The sequence below is a fragment of the Chelonia mydas genome, chromosome 2, assembly GCF_015237465.2.
Source record: "Chelonia mydas isolate rCheMyd1 chromosome 2, rCheMyd1.pri.v2, whole genome shotgun sequence".
In the NCBI taxonomy this organism is placed as follows: Eukaryota; Metazoa; Chordata; order Testudines; family Cheloniidae; genus Chelonia; species Chelonia mydas.
The window spans coordinates 151,105,171-151,119,871 of record NC_057850.1 but is presented as its reverse complement, the minus strand read 5'-3'; the positions used below and the strand labels follow the sequence as shown (position 1 = coordinate 151,119,871).

The 14,701-nt window shown below is 51.2% G+C and overlaps 1 long non-coding RNA gene across 1 annotated transcript; it reads left to right on the top strand.

Moving 5' to 3' along the window:
• Window positions 1–5,771: 5,771 nt before the first annotated feature.
• Window positions 5,772–8,980, top strand: LOC122464610. The gene is made up of 3 exons (XR_006288806.1): window positions 5,772–5,995; window positions 6,318–6,448; window positions 6,656–8,980. It is a non-coding gene; the product is annotated as an uncharacterized LOC122464610 (long non-coding RNA).
• Window positions 8,981–14,701: the final 5,721 nt, after the last annotated feature.

Below are 14,701 nucleotides of genomic sequence, written 5' to 3'. Positions count from 1 at the left end.
AGAAGAGTGAGACTGGGACCCCAGCCATTTTCTCTCACTGACCCTGGCTGGAGGATGAGTCTCTCTCTCTCTCTTTCTGTGTTCTGCACCCCCTGCAATTCTGTTGGGCCAGGCACGCAGCGAGGACTCTGCCCACTGTGCAGCCACCAGTGGGATTGGAAGGACACAAGCACTTCAACCAGAATGACAAGTGTGTGTGTGTGCGCGTGCGCGCGCGCACATGTGTCTCTTTCCCAAGGCTGACCATCCATGAGGCTGAAGACTTGTGGTGCTGGGACTGGCACCAGGACAGCAGGCTCCTGGGATACAGAAACACTGCCAGGGTGGGGGAGGTAAGGACACTCTGCCAGGGCAAGAGACCGCTCAGGGAGTGGGGGTGGCTGGGTCCCCTGCAGTGGCTGCCTCCTGGGGCCACTAGACGGAGATACCGTTCTAGCCCCAGGATTTGGAGCCTGGTTCTGGGCAATCTGCTAATGCCTCACATCCTGTTGGTTTGAGGTCTTCGGAAAATTCTTCTCGGAGGGGCGGAGAAGATCCTTCCTCCGGACAGCACTGGTGGCCATCCACAACCCCCTACTGCGTGCCTGCCAGGCTGGACTGCTCCTCACCTACTCCCTCCTGGGGGAAGCCCAGCAGCTGATGGGGGACAAGGTAAGCAGTTGCATTAGACTCAGGAGATTGGGGTGGGGCCCAGGCCTCATTCCCATCCTATGGCCATTGGCTGTCCTGGCAGCAAGGAGCCTGGTGTGGAATGAGAGTCAGAGCAGGTGCTACTGGGAAGGGATTTGAATCCCCCTCCATGAGCAGGAGGCAGCCAACTTCTCCCCAGAGCAGCTCCAACCCAGCTCTTTAGCAAGGCTAATTAATGACAAGCGTTACCTCCTCATGGACTTATGTTATTAGGACATGGTGTTATCGCTCTTGGAAAGGGCAGCAGAGTCCCCTAAGTGCCCTCTGTGGGCCTCTCCTGTCCCACAGGGCCATACCCAGTTCCCAGTGGCCTCGTGTCCATGTCACCCAAGCCACCACCCAGAGTTGCTCCCATCACTGGCAGCCTGGGAGGCCAAGGACTTATGGCGACTGACCAAGCAGGGCTGAGGCATATGGGCGGGGGAAGCTTGTCCTGCTGCTGGCAGGGCTGGACTCGCTCTAGAGAGAACAGGAGGATTCAGTGAGCAGGGGCTGCTGATCTGTTCCATTCACCAGGGCTGCCATCCTGCGGCTTCAGCATTAGTGGCTGGGATGACTTGGGGAAAGGTCTCAACCGCCCCACATCCCACTTCACTGCTGCCAGAATCCCTCCTGCTCCCCCTGCTAGAGCCCCCTCCCTGCCCAACTGGGGTGGGGGTGGAGGAGAGGGTTTTGAGAACTTGATCTGTGGATTGGAGGTGGAACAGCTGGAAGGGGCACTGAGGGGGTGGTGGCAGGAGCTTACCCTACAAGGTCAGGGGTTGGCACCAGAGATCACTAGAAAGGACAACAAGACTCCATTCTGGGGGTCAGGAGGGTGAATCCATTCCTCAGAGGTGGGCAGGTGCTGGGTGGAAATGCTTCTGATTCCAGGTGCCCTCCAGCTTTGAAAGTATCTTGTCTCCTCATTGGTCATTTTGGTCAGGTGTCAGCGAGGTTATCTTAGCTTCTTAACCCTTTACAGGTGAAGGGGTTTTGCCTCTGGCCAGGACGGATTTTATAGTTCTGTATACAGAAAGGTGGTTACCCTTCCCTTTATATTTATGACAGCCTCTGAGGCCACCAGCAACTCCCACTCCCTGCTGCAGGTACTGTTCTGGCTCACTGTACATGGGGAGCTGGTGGAAGGGGGAATGGAGCCCCCTAGCACTCACAGAAACTCTCTCCCCTCTCTGTGGAGCAGGGTCCTTCCCTCTGCCCCCCAGATTCCTTCATCTAGGGCAGGAGCTCTTTCCCTCACACCCATTCCCCTCCCCCCTTTCCTTGGTCTACCCCCATCCCATTCCCCCTGTCCCCAGGCAGAGCTTCTCCCTGCCCCATATGGTGCAGAAGGGCCGTTTTGTCAGGGCCACAGCCCCTAGCCCCACTGAAGCTTGGAAAGCTCCACTTTTGAGGAGCTGGGGGTGGGACAGAGGCTTAGGGCTAGTTTCACCTCCTGCCCTTTTTATTCTCCCTTTGGTCTTTCTCTGGGGTCTCTAGGTGTGAAATGAATAGGAGCCTCCTTCCCAGCTGTCTTCCTGGCCCTGGGATCTGGCACAGCCTTCCAAACAGGTGCATTCTGCAGCTGAGTCACCTCGTCCCATCAAAGCAAGCCATGCTGGCTCTCAAAGAGCCTTAGATGGAAGACCCCGCTCCCTCTTGGAGGTAAGAGCCATTTACTCCTTGGGGCGTGTGGGTCTCTTGGGGGAGAAATGGGATCCCCAATGCATAGCCTAGCTGGGAGCTTCCCCCAACGTTGGCTCCCAGTTCTGGGACAGAGACATCTCCATCATCGTACCACCCTGATTTTCTCCCTAGGAAGGGGTTCCCCAGAGACATCCTTGAACTTGGACTCTTGAGAGCAGCTCCAGCCCCTCGGACATGAAGAGAGCATCAGGTAGTCTCGTTCACATGGCGTCTCCAGCTCCACTTCCTGCAGGAGGGCAAATGAACCCATCGGCTCCCAGAATCCCAACTCTTTGACCTCCTTCTGCTCAGCAGTGGGGTTTCTCCAGCCCCCTCACCACACCTGTCAGCCTCTGAATGCTGAAGGACCTGAATGTCAGAGTCACCAGAACAAACAAACTCGAGTTCCAGGCAGTGGGGCCTGTGTGTACTCAGCCCCTCTGGAAACCAGATCTGACTTGGAGAGCAAGGACCCCAGCCCAGTAACACTAGGAGTGGGCAGAGCAGGCCTGTAACAGGGTGCTGTCCCCTGGGCTGCACAGCCTGGGGCTTAGCCACGCTGATTACAGAATGAGCCCGAAGTGAGAGGCACCATGTACCTCCTCCTAAAGAGCCAGACTTCAGTGGTGATCCAGCCCAGATGGGGTATCAACAGGAATGAAAATGAGGTAGGAAGTTCAGAGCAGCAAGAAAAGCCTAAAGGGGAACTTGAGAAGAGAGGCAGGAAGTGTCCAGGGAAAACTGCAGCAAAGAGAAAGGAGCAGACCTAGCTGTTGGGGACAGGGCCCTGGGCTGCTACCAATGTCAGGGTGGAACTGGGTTTCCCTACTGGCTCCAAAGAAGGGGGTGTACACACACCCAGAGAGGGTTACCAAGCCCAGGAGGGGTCTGCAGGCTGAGCAAGAGCCCCAGTGATGGCAGAAGGACTTCTTTCTGTGGAAAGACCTCTTTGGACTTTTAATGTGAGACAAGCTGGGCCCCAGAAGGGTGGACTAAAGGTGGTGACCTGGCCGGAGGGCCAAGTTACCAGGCAGAGAACCTGCCATGGTGCTGGAGTGACCATGGATGGGGGATGCTAGCCCAGTGAGAGGGCTGTGATGCCATGCCTGGCCGCCAGGGGGACACGTAACGATGAGTAGATTCGTTTATGATTGGCATAGTCAGGAGGATTGAATTCCCCCTGTGATCCGTGAGGGCTGATGGAAGTCTTGGTTGCTGAAGGAAGGTCTGCTCTCCCAAGCGGGTGTAACAAGGGACCGAGCTGGTCACTGGATTTCCCACTTCAGTTCCAGACACTGGTTAAGCAGCTCTAGGGGTTTCTCCAGCAGCTCCTAGAAAACCAACAGAAGCAGAAGGAAGTGCAGGCGGAGCTACAGATGCAGCAGCAGCAATACCCCTGTCAGAGATCCTGCAAAGAAAATCAACCCAGGGTCTGCTATGCCCACAGTCAAAAACAACAGACACGGAGAGCATGCCTGGGCTGTGCTGAGAAGGTTAGCCCAGGAGAGCAGGGCATGAGAAAGTGTACCAGCGTGGCCTAATGCCAAGATTGGGACAAGAGTTCTTTGTTTTGGGTGCAGAGAAGCTGGCCATATCAAAAGACACAGCCTGCTTAGGAAATTGCTGAGTGGCAAAAGGAGGGGCCAGGGCCCCAAGAAGTTAGAAAGAAAGGAGGTGTCCTCTAACAGAAACCCACAGGAGGCAGGCAAAGTGGAGGTGGCAGTGATGGCCGTGGACCTTGCAGACCCTCCACCAACACACCCTATCGGGTGCTGCAGGGAGGTGAAGGACGAAATGATTGGCACAGAGATGAAGCAGACTGAAGTAGGGACAAACACAAGGGTGGAGCAGTCCATGGTGGGTTCTCAGACCCTGACGGAAAAGGTTTTGGGGGGATGCAGCAGCGGCAGTAGCAAAAAGGCTACAGAAGAAGCTAAAGGCTTCAGAACAGGCTGTGCAGGCAGCTGTTAATGAGAATGAGTGGCTGCAGGAAGAGCGTTGGGATACTGCAGAAGAGAAGGATTGCCTCTTCATTCTGGTCAGTGAGCTGGCAGGGGAGCTGGAGACACTGTGTGCAGGCTGTACAACCGCGCAGCTGGTGACAGCGACGAGATGACGAGGAATGAAGCTTGGACAAGAATAGAACTTGCCCCCCGTGTGGGCCAGGTTCTAAGGAGGAGGGTATATAATGGAGGCCTTGGCCTGTGGGCTATAAAGCCTGGAGCTAGGTCAAATGGATTACAGAGTGAGCTCCACCTGAGGGGAAAACCGCAACAAAGGTACAGGAGCAGGCCGAGCTGTTCAGTACAGGGCCTTGGAGCAGAACCTAGAATCCAGAGTAGGACTGTTTCTCCCATGGTCCCTAAGGAAGGGGATGTACAAGGCCATAGAAAGGGCTATCAAGGCCAGTAAGGACAGGCTGAGCCGAAGTCAGGCTGAGGAAGAGCCCCCAAAGGGACAGAAGACCTTGTTTCTGTTAGACATTTTTGGACTTTTAGTTTGGGATGAGCGTGACCCAGGAAGGAGTGGACTAAAAGACAGTCACCTGGCTGAAGGGCTGAGTTCCCAGCCAAAAAAACTGCCAGAGTGCCCTAGCGACCATTGGCGGGGGTGCTAGCCCAGCAAGAAAGCTGTGACACCAGGCCTGGCCAGGAAGGGGCACCTCTCGGTGAGTGAACTCTGTTACAAACCTGCTTCCATTATGGAAACAGCCTGGTATTGGAGAGAGGTGGGGATGGCCTATGGGAGAGAATGGCTGGAGTGGTCATACAGAAGGGGCAGCAGGGTCCAGTGATGAGAGCAGCGAACAGGTTGTACTGCAGCCCTGCCACTGAGTGGTAACGTGGTCCTGGCCAGGTCACTCTCCCACCTGGTGCCTCACTTTCTCTATCTTTGAAATGGGGATCATCCTGACCCACATTAAGAAAGTGTTTGATCCTCTGCTCTTGCTTCCCAAATCCCTGCCCTCCTTGCCCCACACAGGCCTCTGCCCTGTTCCTCAAACTTCCATGCCCACGTTAGTGCCTGTGTCGCTCCCCCCACCCCCAACTGCAAGGTCTCATGTACCGTCCCCTGCCAGCAAACGGAAGCCGCCCCTAGATCCAGAACAGGAATCGCAGTTGCTGTGCACTTCCCTGAATGGATTCAGGGACCATGGGCATGGGGAAGGCCAACACTCACATCCAGGTAGATCATCAACCTACTCCTCTGTCCCAGGAGCAGGAAGACCTCTGGTTCTCGCTGTCTTCGGTAGCTGGAGCTGCTAAGTTGGGGGTGCGGTGGGCAGAGATGGGAACAGGCCATAGGATTAATCAAGTGTCAGGGGGAGACTCCCTCTCCATGGGAGTTGATGTTACCCCTCTGTGGGGAATCTCTTCCTTGCAGATGCTGTGCTTTGGTTCCTGGACTCTGCCACGAAGCCCAGCTCCCATCCCTAGCTCTCTGCAGAGAACTGCTCTGGGCAAGGACTGCAGAGCCAGCTGTCATCCTGGCAGGTGTAGCCCCAGGTTCCATAACCCTGACCCATGGTCTCCCTCTGCTGACAGGCTCTGAAGAAGGCCTGCCCAGAGACATGGATGCCATGCTGAAGAGCTCGCTGGCAGCAACCCCCAGCACAGACAAACTCCAGCACATCTTGGAGGTGAGCAGAATGGGCAAGGGCAGCAGGAATTCTACCTTAACCCTGGGGAGGCCTGGAAATGAGAGGCTGGATGATCCACGTTTCCACTGTGTCCTGCTACCTGAGAGCCATTGGGTCACCCGTGGTCAGGGCAGTCAGTGCAGAGCAGTGTTTAACCAGTTACTAAGCCACAAGAGGACCTTATGATGTACCTGTATGGCACAATAATTCTGCCTTGAATCAGTTGATTCAATTGCTTATTCTTTGGGGTTCAGACCCTCTGTTCTGCCCCTAGGGTGACAGAACCCTGATTGTCACTTCTGTCTTTTGGGCTCTGTCCCAGCCTCTCTCACAGATATATCCTGCAGCCAGCCCAGCTCAGGGAGCAGTGAGGACAGGTGATCTCATCCTGTCAAACCAAGAAACATCGGTCTCATTGAGGCTCAGATGGAAGATCCCATGCATCTCCTGGAGGTAAGAACTGTTCATTCTTCCTGCCACTTGGGGATCTTGCAACAAACAGGGGGCTCCTGCTACACATCCTGGTTGGGAGCTTTCTCTATCCCTGGATCCCAGCCCTGGTACAGAGACCTAGTTTTCATCATGAGATCCTCATTTTATTCTCAGAGGATGTTGTCCTAATTACCATTGACCTCAGTGTCCTTAACTACTTTCGTCCAGGCTCCTGGAGACTGTTTCCTGCAGGAGGTTTGAGTGGGGAGAGATCACTGTCACAATCCAGGGGTCTTCAACCTGGGTCTGCAGGATTCATGGGAGCAGCCACACTCCAACCCTCCACCTGGAAGCCTGCTGAAAATTGCTTATCTGAGACCCATGAAGTTCAGCCTCACTTTGAGGCTCCACTCCTGAGGGCCTGTTGGAGGAATCCCAGAGAAGCTAATTGGCCCCCTGGCTCTGCTTAAGACAGCAGCAGGAACAGGAAGCTGACTGAACACACCAGGGCTGCTCCCTGTTCGAGACCATGTGCTGTCTGTTTCTGCTGCTGCTCCCCTGGCATCTGATTTGTCGTTGTGATTGCAAGTTTGTCTTTTGCTTCTGATCTTCCAGTATCCTGATCCCACTGACTCTCAACTCCGGTCATGTGAATGTGGACTCTGACCAGTAGGTCTGGCTTCCCTTGACCCAGCCTTGACATTGACTTTTTTACAATTTCTCCAATGCCCTTTTCTGCTCTCCAGCAAGATACCAGTACCTTGGTTCCCAAAGTCCTAGTTGCCCGCTATTCAAGAGCTGAGGGTTAGTGCTTATATTGCCCCCACCCCAGCTGCTTTTCCTATGGGAATCTCTCTAGAGCAGAGGAGAAATCTGCTTTTCTGTTAGGATCGGTCCCAGCAGTAATTCCACCTACCCTGGCCTCAGGTCAGCTACTTTGTTTACCTAGGATCAGGGACCACTTTTGAAGCCCTTAGCATGGGGATGGAGGTGGGAGCAGAGGCTGAAGCTCCAGCAGTTTCCACCAAAGAACACCACCCTGTCTTTCTATGGTCTGACTAGGGCTCACCATCCATCTTGGAGCTGAACACCAGATGGGAGCTGATAGATTGTCCTTGGTGGGCCAGGTTCTTGTGTGTGATGGAGTTGTGTGCCAGAGAGGGCCAGGAGAAGATGTACCACACATGGCCAGGACCAGGCTAAACAGCCTGTAATGCTAGGTGAGTCAACCCATGGCCACGTATGTGCACCCTGAGCATCCATGGGGACTGAATCTGGGTGCTTCACTGTCAAGAGCACAATTCACTCCAACTAGAGTCATTAAGGTAGTGACCCTTGAGGTGGGTCAGTATTATCTGTTAGCTGGCACACAGGAATGGAAAGCAACTGGCTTCAAGGTCACACACAACATCACTGACAGAGGCAGGAAGGAAGCATGGTACTGATACCAGTCCAGCTCCAATCACTAGAATCCACCCACTTCCAAAGCCAGAGAACCCAGGAGCCCTGACTCTGACAGCTAGGCTTAAATGACAAGACCAACCTTCCTCCCACTCAGGAAGCCATAGAAGGGACCATCTGATGAGCTCCCCTTTGCAATGCCACTGTCAGAAACCATTGCTAGTGGGTGCCAAGTGATTGAGCAGGGAACTCCTTGAGAGATTCCTAGAGACTCGCAGGTGTTTCACTGTGACCCTCTAGGAGCCATGGAAAGCATGCTGCATTGAAGAGACTCTCCTGGTCTCTCAAAGGATTTGTTTTCTCCTAGATAGTCAGCCAACCAGTGAGGCCAGTTTGCAGATTGTGGAAGAGCCGTTTGGCGATGGGTTGGAGGATTCACCATGTAGGTGGCAGCAGCTTCAGTTCCTGGGGTCCGCATGGGCCAAGCCTCCACTCCTGACACTCCAGGCTAATCTCCCACTGCTCTCAGTGGGGCTTTGGCTTCAGCTGCTGTGCCCGTGTGCCTAGGTATGAACTGGAATGAGAACTAAGTAGGAGGTTCAGAACAACAAGGAAAGCCTAGAGGGGAACTTGAGAAGAGAGGCAGGAAGTGCCCAGGAAAAACTGCAGCAAAGAGAAAGGAGCAGACCTACCTATTTGGTACAGGGCCCTAGATTGCTACCAGTGTCAGGGTGGGACTGGGTTCCTCTACTGGCTAGAAAGAAGGGGGCGTACATGCACCCAGAGAGAGTTACCAAGCCCAGCAAGGGGGCTGCAGGCAGAGTAAGAGCCCCAGTGAGGGCGGAAGGACTTCTTTCTATGGAAAGACCTCTCTGGACTTTTAGTGAGACAAGCTGGGCCCCGGAATGGTGGACTAAAGGTGGTGACCTGGACAGAGGCTGAGTTACCAGGCAGAGAAACTTCCATAGTGCTGGAGCGACCATCGATGGGGGACGCTAGCCCACTGAGAGAGCTGTGATTCCATGCCTGGATGCAAGGGGCACATAAAGATGAATAGTTTTGTTCATGATTCGTATTAGTTAGGCAGTGGATTGGACTGAAGAATTTATGGATCTAAAGGCAGAGGAGGCCTGGGATTACTTCAAGCCAAAGTTGCAGAAATTATCAGAAGCCTGCATCCTAAGAAAGGGGGAAAAATTCATAGGCAGCAGTTGTAAACCAAGCTGGATGAGCAAGCATCTCAGAGAGGTGATTCAGAAAAAGCAGTAAGCCTACAAGGAGTGGAAAATGGGAGGGATTAGCAAGGAAAGCTACCTTACTGAGGTCAGTGAGAAAGGCCAAAAGCCATATAGAGTTGGACCTTGCAAAGGGAATTAAAAGCAATAGTAAAAAGGTTCTATAGCCATATATATAAGAAGAAAACAAAGAAAGAAGTGGGACCGCTTAACACTGAGGATGGAGAGGAGGTTAAGGGTGATCTAGGCATGGCCCAATATCTAAACAAATACTTTGCCTCAGTCTTTAATGAGGAGTTTAGGGATAATGGTAGGATGACAAATGGGAATGAGAATATGGAGGTAGATATTACCACATCTGAGGTGGAAGCCAAACTTGAACAGCTTAATGGGACTAAACTGGGGGGCCTGGATACTCTTCATCCAAGAATATTAAAGGAACTGGCACATGAAATTGCAAGCCCATTAGCAAGAATTTTTAATTGATCTGTAAACTCAGGTGTTGTACCGTATAACTGGAGAATTGCTAACATAGTTCCTATTTTTAAGAAAGGTTAAAAAAGGTAAAAAAAACTACAGGCCTGTTAGTTTGACATCTGTAGTATGCAAAGTCTTGGAAAAAAAAATTGAAGGCGAAAGTAGTTGAGGACATTGAGGTCAATGGTGATTGGGACAAAATACAACATGGTTTTACAAAGGGTAGATCGTGTCAAACCAACCTGATCTTCTTTGAGAAGGTTACAGATTTTAGACAAAGGGAACGCAGTGGATCTAATTTACCTTGATTTCAGTAAGGTATTTGATATGGTTCCACATGGAGAATTATTAGCTAAATTGGAAAAGATGGGGATCAATATGAAAATTGAAAGGTGGATAAGGAACTGGTTAAAGGGGAGACTACAGCGGGTCACACTGAAAGGTGAACTGTCAGGCTGGAAGGAGGTTACTAGAGGAGTTCCTCAAGGATCAGTTTTGGGACCAATCTTATTTAATCTTTTTATTACTGACCTTGGCACAAAAAGCAGGAATGTGCTAATAAAGTTTGCGGATGACACAAAGCTGGGAGGTATTGCCAATACAGAGAAGGACTGGGATATCATACAGGAGGATCTGGATGACCTTGTAAACTGGAGTAATAGTAACAGGATGAAATTTAATAGTGAAAAGTGCAAGGTCATGCATTTAGGGATTAACAACAAGAATTTCTGTTATAAACTGGGGACGTATCACTTGGAAGTAACAGAGCAGGAGAAGGACCTTGGAGTATTGATTAATCAGGATGATTATGAGCCGCAAATGTGATATGGCCGTGAAAAAAGCTATCAGGCAAGGTATTTCAAGTAGAGATAAGGAGGTGTTAGTACTGTTGTACAAGGCACTGGTGAGACCTCATCTGGAATACTGTGTGCAGTTCTGGTCTCCCATGTTTAAGAAGGATGAATTCAAACTGGAACAGGTACAGAGGAGGGGTATTAGGATGATCCGAGGAATGGAAAACCTGTCTTATGAAAGGAGACTCAAAGAGCTTGGCTTGTTTAGCCTAAAAGAAGGCTGAGAAGAGATATGATTGCTCTCTATAAATATATCAGAGGGATAAATACCACAGAGGGAGAATTATTTAAGCTCAGTACCAATGTGGACACAAGAACAAATGGATATAAACTGGCCATCAGGAAGTTTAGACTTGAAATTAGATGAAGGTTTTTAACCATCAGAGAAGTGAAGTTCTGGAACAGCCTTCTAAGGGAAACAGTGGGGGCAGAAGACATATCTGACTTCAAGACTAAGCTTGATAAGTTTATGGAGGAGATGAGATATAATGGGATTGCCTAATTTTGGCAATTAATTGATCTTCGACTATTAGCAGTAGATATACCCAATGGCCTGTGATGGGATGTTAGATGGGATGGGATCTGAGTTACTACAGAGAATTCTTTCCTGGGTGTCTGGCTGGTGAGTCTTGCCCACATGCTCAGGGTTTAACTGATCACCATATTTGGGGTCGGGAAGGAATTTTCCTCCAGGGCAGATGGGCAGAGGCCATGGGGGTTTTTTGCCTTCCTCTGCAGCGTGGGGCATGGGTCACTTGCTGGTGCCCCTAGTAACAGCCCCTGGGTGGCCACAGGCCTGCCTCTCCCTGGCGATGAGTAAGTGGGGGGCCACCGGCTCCTTTCAGCACTAGGGGGCCGGACTATGGCCTCCTGGGGGTGTCGCACAGTGAGTTTGGCTCTCAGTCCTGTGGGTGGCTGGGCCTTGGGTCCCTAATCCGGGTTGGGGTGAGGGGCTGGCTCGGAGTGTAACCACCCCACAAACAGCCAGGCAGGCTAGGCAGATGCAGAAACGCACCCTCCAGCGGCACTAGCCACCATGCGACCATTCACCCCGTGTTGCACCAGCGCGAGCCTACAGGAGGTGGCAGGTGCTAGAGCAGGCTGGTGCCGCCATCGCCACGGTCACCCCAGGATGCGGCAGTGGCCTCGAGACGTGTTTGCTGAGCTGGTGTCAGGCCGTGTCCTACGGCTGTCAGGGCAAACCACTCCAGTGCAGAGTGAGCCGCGGCCTGATGTGGTGCTCCAGAGCCTGCCAGAACCAAACAGTGCCAGGAGGACGCTGCTCTCTGCTGGCCTGTGGCATGCCCAGAGGAGCAGCAAGGTCAGGCATCTGGAGAGGGTGGGATGGCTAAAGTGTGTTCCCAGTGAGAACACCCTGGCCCTGAACCTCATGGAAGGAGGCTGTTGGCCCCCTACTAAAAATTAAACTCCGTGGGGGTATTTTGGTTGGGTAGCTCCCAGTACCAAAAGCAAGGGGAAGGGTCGATGGGGAATCAGGACCCTGAGACTGAGACCCCAGGAACAATGGGGAGAGGCCAATGTCACAGGTCAGCCTGACTGACAGGGCGAGCAGGCTAATGGGGAGTCAGGAGGCCAGGGGGGCCCCGTCTCCCGTGTGAGCTGGATTTGCCTGGGTCAGACAGAGCGGGGCCGAGCTAAGGAGAAAGCAGGGGCCTGAGCTGAGCTGGGAAGCAGAGCTGTGCCAGAGCCCTGTGCTCCCTCCTCAACCAATCCTTACTTTGGCTGCCCCACCCCCAGAGACTCTGCTCATTGCTGCACTAGTATTGGTTAGTAGGATTGTCACTATCCCCTCAGCTGCTAATTAGCAGAGGCAGAGAAGTGGGTGGGGAGCGAGAGCGCCAGAGAACTCCGGCTCCTGGAGGAGGGGATCTAGCTGCTCAGTGCTGCAGCAAGAGCTCTTCCTGGGCATGCACTGCAAGCAGACCTCTGGTATGAAACTGGGTGGGGGTAGGTGGCTCCCCCCACTCCAGGGCCAGGGGAGCTCTATGCCATCGCCAATTATTGGGGGGCGGACATGCCACTACTTCCCCCCCTTGTGCACACCCCTGGGGAGAGGTGCAAGTTACAAATTAAGTCTAATTGATTTACCCCTTCTTGTGGGCATCTCTGCTTTAACTTATGCCTTCACATGTTCTTCTGCTAGTTACTTTTCCTGCTTTCTGTTTTCTTCCAGAGCTTTAGCATGGAAATTTCATTAATTTTGCTTCATTGGCCAAATTCAGATGTGAAATAGAAGGAACTGTAAGTGGCACATCAGTCTGTTAGGGTAATTTATATGTTCAGGGGGTTGGAAGAAAATGTAAACTGCTCCAAAATAGTTACCCCTAAATTTGGCCCAGGGTGTATAATTTTATATGGGCAACTTAGTTATTTCAGTTATCAACCCAATACTTGTTTTATTAGATGAAAAAAGTTCATAAATAAAACTTCCCTATTAAAATTTGCCATTTACCTCCTTTTTGAAAGTATGTGCAAGATCATCATCTTCATGTTCAGAAACATGCACACAGATTTAAATGCCAGTATTATTTTTTCACTACAATGTTAAAGTATTTTAAAAACACACCCCCTGTGCACAAGAGAACCTGTTCAGGCTGATGGTGTACTAACAGAATCTGTCCTAAGAGTTGCATTCCATTCCAAAGACAAATTTCTTTTTCTTAGTATGGGAGCAAAAGCTGGGAAGGACAGGGGTCTCATCCCTCTCTCACCTGTCACGGCAGCCCTGGAGCTAGGGCTGGAAAGGAGGGAAAGCCTCTTTCTCCGACTGCCGCAGCCCTGCATGTCCCAAATTCCCCCCCCCCCCCCCCGGCCCCTTCTTCTCACCCCACTGCCCCCTATTCCCCCCCAAGGCTACCACCTTACCTTACATGTACATCTTCTCTAGGGTCCAGGCACCTAATTAGTGGAGCCACACCTGCACGGCTCCACTAATTAGGTGGGTGGCCCTTCATTCTCTTGTGTGCAGCCACCCAGTCACGCACCTTAGAGGGAGCTATCTGCGGACCACCTGAATGGAGCTTGTGGACCACTGGTGGTCCGTGGACCAGTTTGAGAACTGCTGGTCTAGATGAAATTACTGTAAGGTGGATGCACAACTGGTTGAAAAACTCTATTCAAAGAGTAGTTGTCAATGGTTTGCTGTCAAATTGAGAGGGCATGTCTAGTAAGGTCCCACAGGGGTCAGGCATGGATGGGTCCAGTACTGTTCAATATTTTCACTAATGATTTGGATAATGGAGTGGAGGACCTGCTTATAAAATTTGCAGTTGACACCAAGCTGAGAGGTATTGCAAACACGTTGGAGAACACTATTAGAATTCAAAATGACCTTGACAAACTAGACAATTGGTTAAAATTCAACACTGATCAAATTCAAGAAAGAAAAGTGCAAATTTTTTAACTTAACAAAAATCAAATGCACAACTATAAAATGGGGAATAACTGATTAGGTGGTGGTATTGCTGAAAAAGATCTGGGGTCATAGTTGATCACAAATTGAATATAAATCAACAATGTGATGTAGCTGTGAAAAAGGCTAATATTGTTTTGGAGTATATTAACAGGAGTGTTGTATGTAAGCCACAGGAGGAAACTGTCCTGCTCAGCTTGGCACTGGTGAGGCCTCAGTTGTACTCTGTCCAGTTCTGGGTGTCAACTTTTAGGAAAGACGTGGAGAGAGTCCAGGGACAGCAATAAAAATTATACAAGGTTTAGAAAACCTGACCTATGAGAAAAGGTTAAAAACCCTGGGCATGTTTAGTCTTGAGAAAAGAAGACTGAGTGGGGACCTGATAAGTCTTTAAATATGCCAAGGGCTGTTAAGAGAACAGAGATCAATTGTTCTCCTTGTCCACTGAAGGTAGGACCATAAGTAATGGGCTTAATCTGCAGCAAGGCAGTTTTAGGTTACATATTAGAATTTTTTCCCTAACTCTAGGGGTAGTTAAGCTCTGGAATAGGCTTTCAACAGAGGTTGTAGAATCCCTATAATTGGAGGTTTTTAAGAACAGCTGGGACAAACTGCTGTCAGGAATGGTCTAGGTTTACTTGGTCCCGCCACAATGCAGGGGGCTGGACATGATGATTTGTCAGGCTCCTTCCAGCCCTACATTTATATAATTCTGTCTCTCCCAATGGTGGCCAGAAGGCATCCTGTACACATTTCCTCCTTCCCCGCCCCAGCTACCTAGAACTCTCCAGAAGATCAAGGGAAGAGGGCGCTGGTAATGTTAGTGGCTCCATAGTGGCTGAGTTGACCTTTGTTCTGAGATGTCCTCAATGTG